This window comes from Solanum tuberosum, unplaced genomic scaffold (assembly GCF_000226075.1).
Source record: "Solanum tuberosum cultivar DM 1-3 516 R44 unplaced genomic scaffold, SolTub_3.0 scf01345, whole genome shotgun sequence".
In the NCBI taxonomy this organism is placed as follows: domain Eukaryota; kingdom Viridiplantae; phylum Streptophyta; class Magnoliopsida; order Solanales; family Solanaceae; genus Solanum; species Solanum tuberosum.
In genome coordinates, this window is record NW_006240243.1 from 1,176 (window position 1) to 11,827 (window position 10,652).

At 30.1% G+C, this 10,652-nt stretch overlaps 1 long non-coding RNA gene across 2 annotated transcripts; it reads left to right on the forward strand.

Moving 5' to 3' along the window:
• The first annotated feature begins 7,102 nt into the window (after window positions 1-7,102).
• On the forward strand, window positions 7,103-10,035 carry LOC102584944 (uncharacterized). Of its 2 annotated transcripts, none has more exons than XR_369038.2 (4): window positions 7,103-7,417; window positions 9,089-9,162; window positions 9,449-9,513; window positions 9,734-10,035. It is a non-coding gene; the product is annotated as an uncharacterized lncRNA (long non-coding RNA). The 2 variants fall into 2 exon arrangements; XR_369037.2 differs by having other exon boundaries at window positions 9,457-9,513.
• Window positions 10,036-10,652: the final 617 nt, after the last annotated feature.

Here is a 10,652-nt window from a genome sequence, read left to right on the forward strand (position 1 = left end):
CTCGGTTGTCGAATCATGTGTCAAGGTTGGGATTAAGAGTCTTGGGTCGGGTTAGATGGTGAGTTTGAAAGAAAATTTAAGAAAGTATTTTTTAACTTTATGTGGGAAAATCAGTCTTTTAAAATTGGAGAAAACTAAGTTCATTTAGAAATTATCATCTGAATCATTTAAGCAAACCAAATATGAGAAAATTGAAAAATATTTTATTTATACCAAACACATCCTTGAAGAAATTTTTTATTGTTTAAGATGATCAATTAACTTAGTTAAATGCTTAATTTTTATTTATTTTAGGAATTAAAGTGAATAAGAATCATTTTACCCAATTCATTTATTTACTCATATTTACAATGATGGATTACAATGCAATTCCTTTTTAGCTCAATTCATTTTCAATCAGATCCAATTCATGCCCATTTGCCCCCACAACCTCACTTTCAAAATTTACTGGATACCATTATTTCTAGATATATAAAATGAAGGGTTAAAAATTGATAACTTGATGGATTTAGGAATTCCATCCAATTTAGGGGTAAATTTAGTAACGATAGGGATATAAATAAAAGAATATAATGAAGGATCAGGTTAACTAATAAATAAAAATAGAAAGGTAACTTAGACCCTTTTCCCATTTGTTAATTATTTGCAACGATAGGTTTTTTATGGGTCGGTTTGAATCAGTTATTGATCAAAATCAAAATCAAAATCAAATCAACGTAATCAGTTTTAAAATTATCAAAACCAAACCAAACAAAATATAATATATATTTATCGGTTTGGTTGTTATCAATTTTGATTCGGTTATTAATCATAGACAAAAAATAAAAGAAGCAATTCATTCAAAACGTGAAAAAGTCACAACAATCCATTCAAAATGAAAAATATTTAGAATGATTTTGACATTACATAACTTTCGATAAATTGAATTTACTATAAATAAAACTTCAAAATTGATTATTTTGGCCTAGAAGGAAGAGACAATCAGACAGTGACATTTTAAATCCCACAAAGAATTGTCATAGACACTCTTATACATGAAACCAATACGATAAATGTTCTGACTTTGGGCATTTTAGATTTGATAATTAAATTATAAATAAGTTTTGATGAAAAGATATATAAGATCTTTAAAATTGTTTATAAAAATAATATATTATGTATGTACAATAATAAACTATATGTATATAATTTGTCGGTTCGGTTATTTTTAAACAAAACCATAACCAACCCAAATAGTCAAATACCATCGGTTTTTAAAAATTAAAACCAAATCAAGCCAAATCAAAACCAAATAAAATCGATTTATTTAATCAGTTTGATTTGATTTTTTGATTTGGATCGATTTTTATCCAAACCGTGAACACCCCTAATTACGATAAATTATATGAATTTTAAATTCTAAAATAACAATTCTAGGTATTAATAACTAAGTTATGAATTTTGATATATATAAAATAAATTTCTTAATTAAAATAAAATTATTAAATTCAATGAAAATTGATATATCGAGTCACATGCACGCTCACTCAGTCCTTATTGAAACGTGGGTTATTTGGTAAGTTGTATTAAAATACTCTTATTAAGAAAAAAAGGCTCACATGAAAGTGAAAAAAAAGCAACCTTACGTATTCAAAAGTCACGATTCACTACATACGAGAATGTTTGAATAATGATAACTATATAAATACTTATCATTATATAAATACTTTCTCTGTTTCAAAATATTCTTAAATTTAGCGTAAATTATTATTTTCGTCTCCAAATTATTGATAACCTTAAAAAATATTATCTACTTGACTAACTAAATTTGAATACACCCTCGATCTGTCACATGACATAACAAGTGGTCTCAAACTCTTGTAGGAGTATGAGACTCTTAATAAAAAATCGAGAGAAATGTCGGATTCACCCCTAAGCTTGGTGAGATTTTAGGGATGAGTTTGCAAAATTAGAGATGCATTTAAGTTCAGTTAGTCAAGTAAATTGATGGTTTTAAAGTTGTCAATAGTTTAGAGATGAAACTAATAATTCGTAAATAATTAATAATAATTTTTCTTTAATTACTAAAATAAACGAATAAAATAAATATTCATTTTAATTTTTAATACTAAAATGAAACGGAAAGAGTATTGAATATAATTCGCTCTTTGCGGCCTTATGATGATAGTAAATTTGACCAATCAATTATGATTTTGGAGATAGAAAATAAATTCAATTATGATTCAATCATTTACATTTTGACGCCTTTCTAGTATTATACTTATGAAAAAAGGATCAAAATTATCCTTTAAATTATTGGAAATAGAGTACTTTTACCCTACGTTATCTTTTTGTATCAAATATATCATGATTACTATATAAATATTAGACAACTTACACTCTTTATTTTTAACGGCTTGTTCTAAATTTTAATTTTATTGTCTAATTAACTTAATTGATTAGCTTAATAATTATATTTGATCAGTTTATGAATTCTTTCTCTTTTCTACTTCTAGTAATTGGAATATTAATTTGGCATCTACCTCTTCCGTCTTAGATGGGGATAAGAATAATCAATAAGTAGACTAATTGTGACATGATCACAAAAAACACAAAAGCGTTTACCTAAATAAAACTTCTAAAACTTCTGGTCTTAAACAAAAGAGATAGAATATACAAAGACGTCATTTAATCTTGTCGTTTTAAATATGTCATGTGGAAAAGTTGGAATCAAAAAGTTATCACAAAAAGAAGATAAATTATTTTTTAAATGAATTACAAAGAAAAACAAGACAATCAAATTAAAACTGATCAAAGAGTATCAATAATTATACCTTCAAAATTAAACTTTATATACAAGGTGTGTATGGCTTTAAATTGCCGAAAGAGAATCCTAAATACAATTCGCTTGATGGATGTATATTAAACTCTTATATACACAATATCTATATGTTGTTGCTTGCTAGACCTTTTCAAAAATGTTGTTAGTCTTATCGATCGGATCCTCCTATTTTTGGAGGATCAAAGACACCCACTCCTACTTTTGGAGGATTAGAGACACACCCACTCCTACTTTTGGAGGATCTGACACACCCAATAAAAGTCTGAATAACATATAAACATACTAATAAACCCTCGTAAAAAATAAGAGGACACCTAATTGACCTCAGGTATACTCTGTAAGGCAGGCCTCCATGAGCGCTGACGCAACTCAAGGCCTTCCGTAACGTTCATCAACTGCTTCAGTAGTTGATGTACGGATAGGCCTTGAACATCTGCTTTACCCATTAACTCAAACAATTGTTTCTTCGTGATCTTTATCTTTACCTCTTTTGTTAAGCTCGCAGAAGAATAAATACAATCCTTATTTTCTTCCATGAGAAGAAGTTCATCCTCCAAATTCACGGTTTTCGCCTTTAGTAAAGGAGAGGGAAAGGATTCTTTTCTAATACAATTTCCCATAGAAGAAGATATGAATTTTAGTAGCTAATTAGCAAGTTCTTATTTTTTTTGTAAACATAAAGTGTTACGTTGGGACTCTTATATAATGTTAGGAATGAAAACGTTGAATGTGACTAGGGGGTGGGTCCTAATGTGGACGTCCAACTTGGTAGGTGATGATTTTTGACCTTATCCTTTGTGGGCCTAACTTCACCTATTTTGGGGTTGGGATGACAACAGGGCGGATGCATGTTAAACTTGTATAAATTCGTAAAAATTTCAACTTGTTTCGTTTTACATAGCAAATTTATTAGTTTTCAACCGGTCTCGCATATCCCCTCCCTTGCATAATTTTTTTTTAAAAAAACTGAGTTTTCATACAAAAATGAAATGTAGTTGTTTTTCTTTTTGAAGAATCAGATGAAAGTCGGAACTTTTTTGTTCTCTATTAAATACACATAAGATACAACTTAGATTAATAAAAAATGTAAAGTGTCAAAATATAAAGAAGTAATATCACATAAAAGCGAAGAAATATCAATATATAATATATATACATAAAAAATATATTTTCATCTAGCTACATAGCGTGGCTTCGCCTAGGTCTAATTAGGACTATGTACGGCTTGAAATTCCGCTGGTCTTATGTTATTTTTTAAGAGAAAAGGAGAAAAAAAATATATTTCTTGTTTAAAAAATTTATGTTCACATCTCTATCCTTTAACAAATAATGTTACGTTAACAAATCTATATTTATTGAATTAAAAGAATTCATAATTATTTTTTTATTTCAAATCTATTGTAACTTGTATTTGTCATATTACCAATAAAAACTGTAAGATCATAAAATTAAAAAGTACTTCATAGTTTATAATCTTTAATCTAAAATCATAAAATTTAAAAGTTTTTTTTTTTGTGTAAATTTTACGTCCCATCAAATTAAGAGTCTTAAATTTCAACAAAACAAATAGCAGTTTTTTAAGGCGAGTTCCGGGCAAATAATTTGTTAGTAACAACATCTACCAAGTAGTCAACATGCACGCACGCACGATAAGAAATTAAAATTCAATATAATTCTATGTTTGAATATAATTCCTTCTTTGCAGCCTTCTAATGATAGTCAATTTGACCACATGGCTCACTAAATTATAATTCAATATAATCACTTATATTAGGCATATATTATCACATCTTCCGTTTCGTTTTACTTTTTCTCAATATCAAATAGATATTTCATTTTACTTATTTGTTTTAAAAATTTAAAAGAATTCTTTTTAATATTATCTTTAGTATTAAGTATATAAATAAAATAGTATTAGTCCAATTTAGAGTGTTAAAACACATACATCTCTAATTAAATTATTTTAAAGAGATATGCATTAGGTCAATAGCGATCAATAACAATATATCTAGTAACATCCCACAAAGTGGGAGTCCTAGGGAGAATAGAGTGTACGTATATTTTACCACTATCTCGTGAAGATACAAAGACCGTTTTAGAAAGACCTTCGACCTGTCAATAGCAACCAAGCAGAGGCGGAGCCACCTTGTCCCTAGGGTTTCCAATTGGACACCCTTCGTTCAAAAATTATACGATATATACACGTAAAGTTTTGACTTATATTGGTATATATAGTATTTTGGACACCCTGCTTTAAAAAAGTAACCTATAGTGGAGATGGCTAGAGCTGTCGCAAGCCCACTCTCTGTCCAAGTTCGATTCCCTGCATGAGTGTTTTCATTTTTCCGTAATTATTTTGCCTTCTTGAAGTTTGTAAGTAAATAAACATGTGTAAGTTTAACATATATATTCAGTAGCTTGGTGGTAAATAGTGTTATGCTTGTATTGAGTGACCCAAGTTCGAAACTTACCTCCCATAAGATTTTAATACATTTTTCTTTTGGAATAAGATTTTAATTGAAAAAAAATCCTTAAATTTTAATACCTTTTCCTTGTGGAATAAGATTTCTTTATATTTTAATACCTTTTCCTATGTGGAATAAGATTTTCTTAAATTTTAATACATTTTCCTTTTGGATTAAGGTTTTCTTTCTCTATAAATAGGAGACCAATTTTACCCAAATTATATCACAATATTATTAAAAATAGAATCTTTATAAATCATCATTTTTAAAAAAAAAATTACTATTCAAAGTTTGGACCTTCTTGATAAAATTCCTGGCTACGCCACTGCAACCAAGTATTACAAAATGAAGGGAGAATATGTCTTGTATGCATTACCACTAAGTGGGAGTCTAGGGAGAATAAAATGTATGCATATCATATCACTATCGCGTAAAGATACAAAGACTGTTTTTGGAAGGCTCTCGACCAGTAAATAGCAACCTAAGTAGATGAATTGTCACATGACAAAAACGTTTACCAACTTAAAGGCTCAAATTTGTGTTAAATGTTTATTTTATCAATTGGTATCAAAAGGCTACTCAAGAGAAAGCATCTTTATTTTGACTCTTCGACTTTTAATCAGTCATTGAAAATGCTATTGGAATCTAATAAAGCTAGTGAAGCAAGGGCTTTATGGAGCCCCACCCTTTACTTATTTATTTATTGAATTGTCTTTTGAGTAATATTATATGATTTTTTGCTTAATATTATATTTTTAATGTGTAGGATTAAAAAACAATGAGCAAAGTTGAAAAGATTTGAAAGCAAAATATATAGGTTGTAAAATTTTGATTTTATCTTTCTTTTCCATATTTATTTTTATGTTTTTTAGGATGATTTGTTGTAATTGCTTCATTCAACTTCTTCTAGGATTATGATAGTTTTATGTTGACTTGGTTAAGATATAGTTATCATGCTACAACTTGTGTGGTTACTTACTTTTTCTTGAAATTAATTATTTGATTGTTTGACTACCTTTCAAATACTATATATGACTCGTAAATTGAACTCAAAAAAGAAAATTTTCATGCGTAATGTAACACCCGAGAATTTTTTTGAGCTAAGACTTGAACCATCCTTCGTTGTGAGTAGGATTTATAACGTTTTTTAATACATTACCCTAAGACACGTTTTACACCTAAAACAATACTCACTGTAACGTTTTTGAAGAGTTCAATCACGGCAGATGCGAATTCAGAATTTGAAGACATCGGGTGCATCAATATTATCTTACCTCAAATATGAGTTTTGAGCAAAACTTAAAATAAAAATAATGAAAAAAGGCTTTAGCTGGATTCAAAACATTGGTCTGAAGGTGGTTTCTCCAGCCTATATCAACAACACGAGGTCACTCTTATGTTTTTCATGGGTGCACTATTAACAATATCCTAGTTATGTCAGTTTCTCAAAATAGATACACATATATACGTACATATGATATTTTTTCGAAGTTAGCGGGGGCACGTGCACCCCCCTCCTAAAAGTGTGAATCCGCCTTTGAATCACGGGTCATCAAATCCTGCAAATTTAGCTATAAAATGTTATTATCAGTAAGGTTTTACCGTAAAAATGTGACTGCCAATTACGACACTCTGTTAAGGACCAAAATATAGATACGGGTTAAAAAATTGGTACTTGAAAGTATAATATAAGGACAAGGTTTTTCGTTGGTGCTTAATTCCTGATTGATTAACGAAAGGTAAAAATACTCGTCTCTAAAATAATAGATATATGGTCTTAATACTAAATCAGAGGTGGAAATAAGGAATAAAAATAAATTGAAAACCCTTCTTAATCTAACACTACATCACAAGAAATTCTTCATCCCTCAAAACTTCTCTTCAGCGACACATATCATCTTCTCTCAAACCTAATTTACAAGCTTAGCCTTCTCTGTACCCATGTAACACCACTTGGAATCTTGATTAATGGGCGAGATTTGCAGTTCGATCTATTCCAAAGAAGTGTCGAAGCTTTTATATTTGTAGAGGTTGATGGAGATGCAAAACATTGCATCTGCGATTTCGCAATTTGGAAGAAACCTTCATGTTTCTTCTATTTCACCTCTATGAAATTCTTCAGTTCACTGTGGTTGTGTTATAGAATTGCTCTACAAACAAATATTTTGGCATGGTTGATTTAGGCCTATAGCCCTTGATATATATGAGGTAGTTTGGCTAATCTTATATGAGCTTAACAAATGTGAACTGACGAAAAGAACTCTTAAACGATTAAAACATGTAAAAAAAATGTACATCAACATTGTTATTGAATATATTGTAGCAGTCATTGTGCTTAGCCAATGTAAACTTTTAAGAAAATAACTCTTCATAGGATTGAAATATATTCAAAGAGTACACTAGTGTTGTTCTTAATTGTGTTGTGTCTTCCATTATGGAAGAGGAAGTGTATGATAGGAAGTAATGGATAACACAAATTTGGGACTAGTGAATAGGAGAAGAGTACATTATGGACAATGCTTTGTGATATATGAATTCTTGATAAGTTCAGGTTGATATTTCAAAGGGATGGTAATTTATATAAGAATCAGTATAAGGAGGGGACTGTAAATCTTTTTTTCTCTATTAGCTGCACAATGCATTTCTATTAATGGTGAGATGCATGGTCTAATGAGGATAACAAAATCTATAGTAGTTATGTTGGAATTCCTCTTCATTTGTGATGCACGGAAGGTTTTTCAGTATCTACAAATTTGTGGATATGGAATTGAACTTGGCTAATCTAGAGGACATGTTAAGATTCAAATAGTTATATTTTTAGTGGAAAAATATTTTTGAGCTATGTAATTGAAGAAGTGCTTTATTTTTGCACCTGATTCGTAGGAAAGAAAACACAAAGACGCCTAGAAAAGTTTGTCAGGTGTGATTCGGTTAGCAAGCAGTTTTATTGTTTGAAAGCAAACACAACCCAAAGTAGGGGAGTTTGAATGCGAAAACAGTGTACTCATACCCTAGGTATAAGGTATACTTTTAGTGCGTTATCTAAATGCATTTTAATTTTTTATACGACATATGAACCGATTCTTATATTTGAAAATTCCAAACTCTATTGGAAACCTTTCCCAAGTTGTTCTAATGTATCTGAACCAAATCCAACTGAGAGGAAAATTCCATCATAAATATTTGGTTTTAGCTCATTGGTGTTCTGCAATTTTTTGCAAACCAGCTGAGTTGAAGTATGCCACCTTCTATTGGAAATCTCCCAAAGGCTAATATTTGAGAACATCAAGCTTAGTGAAAAACTGATTGCAACAGTTGGTCATCTTGCAACTTATCAAGATGTACTTTTCTAATAATCTTTTTACAGGCAAATCCCATCTTGTTTTGGTAATTTACAGTTCCTACAGACACTAGATTAGTCAAATAATAAACGCGGATAATTATCTTAAAATTTACCTCATATTTGTTGGAAAAGAGTTGAACTTCTCAATCTCTAAGGATAGTTATCTTAAAATTTTAAAGTAATGCAGAACTCTTGTATATATCTCTAAATGTGGCTCAAGTAGTCTAAATTAATTTTTCTACCGGAAGAAAAACCTTATATTTTGCAGATTCTTGTCAAGAAACTTCAAAGAAGGTTCTATTTTTAAAAAAAAACTTGTATGAGTTCATGAGTACATGTTTATCATTCATCTGCTCTTAACCTTTTTATTTTTCTTAAGCTAGTAGTCCTTTATTTCATTTATGCAATATCATAGAAAAATGTTTGTGTTTAACTTTAAAACGAATAGCGATTTTGCAGATTTAAAGTATATGAAGATTCCCATAACTTTCGTCAGTAACTTGTATTGGATCTATTCCAGGTCCTAGAAATGGGTCAGTAACATGTTTATCATTCATCTGGTTGTGTTGTTTCTTTCAAGAATCAGCTAAGCAATACGAGGTGGAAGTTGCCATTAGCTCTGAAATGGTTTTTGTTTTAAGTTTAAGTTGTTAGAGATGACACCACTTGTATTTGTTTAATCATATCTTCAACATACCTCCTCACATGCAATTTTAGAATTTTAGAATTGAATGACTGAGCTGGTTACCAGTAGATTAGTCATATATGACGTTACTTTCTATATATTATTTTTTATGAATACAAATGTATTTTTCTAAGGTGAGCAGCTCCCCAGTTTCAAGAGTTAGCTGCTTCACTCAGGTTTGCTCGATGTCTCTTTCCCGGTACGTCTTCTAGGTTTACTGATAGAAGTGCTAATGGTTTGATCTGGAATTTCGTTTTTGTGTTTGATCTTGCCTCTTAGTTTGATTTATTTCACTTGTGTGCAATTTGGCGCGTTGGGATATACATATATTTCTATTTGAGGTTTGTTTTACCTATGCATGACATAGTTCTGTATGTGTGAACTGAGTTTGGGAATTTTTTGTTCCTTATGCACTGCAGGAATTTGCGGTAGTGAGGTTTTCTGTGTGAAGATCAGCTCTCCTCCATGGGCTTGACACAAATTAGATTTGAATTTGCTTGAAATGGTTGCTGGACCTGACTCTTAAAACACGGGAACTGCTAACTGTTGGTTCTGGAATTCAAAGAGCCTAAGCAGATAAACCAACAGGACATCATTTACATTAATATTATTTGATAGAGGATGTGAATTTTTTCTTCTTTATTTTCATGAAGTTGATGTGCAAACAATGACGTGACTGATGTATTATGGTTTATATATATATACACGAAAGCAGATTATTGGTTTTCTGTATAAGTATTTGATTATTGCTTAATTAATTGTATTATAATTTCAAATATAGAAAATTAAGAAGCATATCTATATAAATAAATAGACATTAAGGACCAGTAAACTAGTCCTTGAAATCTTTAAGCACCAATTGGTCTTATATGTAAGAACCAGTGAATCTAGTCTCTGAAAATATTTTTAGGACCAGATTCTTAATAGTCGCGAAATCTCTTAAATCAGGGACCAAAAATTTTGGTCCCTAAAAGCATTTTGAGGACCAGTTGAAGGCTGTTCGCAAAATAAAATTAAGGACCACCTATTCCATGTCGTCCTAAATGACTTTTAGCGACAGAGGCTAAAGGGTCGGGGGTGGCGACCAGGTTTTCCGATCGCTAATGACTTTTAAGGACCAGAATTTCAGTTTTTGGGACCAGTTTTCCCTTCGTTATTGACCATTTTTCTTGTAGTGTTGTCTTTTGAGTAATATTATATGATTTTTTGCTTAATATTATATTTTTAATGTGTAGGATTAAAAAACAATGAGCAAAGTTGAAAAGATTTGAAAGCAAAATATATAGGTTGTAAAATTTTGATTTCATCTTTCTTTTCCATATTTATTTATTTTTATGT